The sequence below is a fragment of the Gekko japonicus genome, unplaced genomic scaffold (genome assembly GCF_001447785.1).
Source record: "Gekko japonicus isolate JY-2015 unplaced genomic scaffold, Gekko_japonicus_V1.1 scaffold219, whole genome shotgun sequence".
Lineage (NCBI taxonomy): Eukaryota > Metazoa > Chordata > Lepidosauria > Squamata > Gekkonidae > Gekko > Gekko japonicus.
In genome coordinates this window covers 810873-812869 of record NW_015165241.1, presented here as the reverse complement: position 1 = coordinate 812869, position 1997 = coordinate 810873, and the positions used below count along the sequence as shown (strand labels likewise).

Below are 1997 nucleotides of genomic sequence, written 5' to 3'. Positions count from 1 at the left end.
TAGGATGTGGGGGGAGTGTATTGGAAGCCATCAGAGAGGCTGGACCAGCAGCATCGCTAAGGTGATCCTGCTGGGGCGACGTCCCTGATGGATTAAAGTATCCTGGTCCTACTTCTACACCTGACAGATACCTGCCTGTCTGGTGTTGGGGGGATTATGTTTAAAGGCATCAGGGAGGCTGGGGCAGCAGTAGGGCTAAGGCAATATTGCTGAGCAAACCTCCCCAGTGGCTGTAAGCATCCCACCTCCTCTCCTACACCTTACAGGCAACTGCCTGTCCAGTGTAGGAGGGGGAGTGGGGAGGAGTATTACAAGCCACTGTGGATGCGGGGCTGGCAGGATCACTAAGGTGTTACTGCTGGGGCAGGCTCCCTCGTGGCTTTAAGCACCCTGCAACTGCTGCTGCACCTGACAGACAACCACCTGTTAGGTGTAGAAAGTGGGGGGGAGTGTGTTGGAAACCAGCAGAGAGGCTGGGCCAGCAGCATTACTGCACCTTTCAGGTGGTTGTTGGCCATTCCTGATTTCCTCAACTGTCAGTAGCTCTCTGCAGTCTCCTGTAACTGGGGTTTTTTTTACCTCAGAACACTGAGCTCTGCAGCTGACCAATGAAAGAGTGGGGGGTGCCAGGAGGCAGCAGCCTGGCAGCCACATAGGAATCAATGGAGGGAGCACATTTTACCCCTTTTGACCTTGTTAGGGGTCGAATATCTAAAAATCCCTTCTTAGTGAGCACCTATGCCACGGTGGGAGCGCTCTCCCTGAATTTGGTGTCTCTAGGTCCAGTGGTTTGGCCTGGGCGTTGATTTTACGGTGAGGGGACTTTCTTTTATACATATAGATGTACACACATAATGAACAAAGATCAAATTTTCCATGAAAATGCACACAGACATAAACATATATACAGATATCTGAAATGGAGCCATACCTCATGTTAGTCACTAAAGTACACAGAACACTTGCATTGTTTTTATATAATTTCAATTGTCCTGGCTTTAGAAAAAGAAGAGAAGAAGAGATTGGATTTCTACCCCGCCCTTCACTACCCAAAGGAGTCTCAGAGTGGCTTACAAACTCCTTTCCTTTCCTCTCCCCACAACAGACAGCCTGTGAGGTAGGTGGGGCTGAGAGAGCTCTTGACAGAAACTGCTCTTTTTCAAGAACAGCTCTTATCAGAACTATGGCTTGCCCAAGGTCATCCAGCCAGGTGCAAGTGGAGGAGTGGGGAATCAAACTCGGTTCTCCCAGATGAGAGTCCACGCACTTAACCACTACACCAAACTTTACACAAGGAATCCTTGGACTAACTGTTCAACAAGGTACTGAGGTTTCTCTTCTGAAAACCCCAGGCCCCTTTCAAAAAATTACACTTCCCAAAGCTGTTTGGGAACAGACAATGACTATTGAACCAGTTTAAATCTATAGTAAACATGCCCTAGTTTAGGCTCTTTATCCAGCCCTGAAATGAATGAGGTAGCCTTTCTTCATGTGAGGTCTCTATGTGCACAGTGGACAAAACTAAGGTGGACAAATGTGTTTTAAGGTTCCAACAATGGATGATGATATTAACGGATCACAATATGTATGCATAGCACTCCACAGCTCCAACCCAGTGGCTAACATGCACAGATGAAAACACACAGAAACAAACTTTCAAAATCCTATTCATATGAGGACATGGGCCCACAAAAGGGCTCCCATGATTACCATGATCAGAAAATGCCTAGAGTATCTATATATCTAATTCTAAAGTCACCCCCTGGTGTGCGGATACCTAAATCCGCGCACCAGGGGCACCTGGGGGGGAGGGAGAGTTTTGTGCACACGTGGGGCGGTCCCCAGGTGTGCACAAAAATCTTAAAACTTTAAAAAACTATCGGGGGATACTTAAATCCCCCCAAAAGTCACAGAGCGTCCCCTGCGCATGCGCAGGGAACGCTCTGCGACCTCCCTCGACGCCGATGCCGCTCGGGAGGGAAGAGAGCAGCGAGGCC

At 48.7% G+C, this 1997-nt stretch overlaps 1 protein-coding gene across 1 annotated transcript in view; it reads right to left on the bottom strand.

Moving 5' to 3' along the window:
• Window positions 1-1997, bottom strand: part of TNS1 (tensin 1) — a 432414-nt gene that overhangs the window by 313749 nt on the left and 116668 nt on the right. The window lies entirely within an intron of this gene.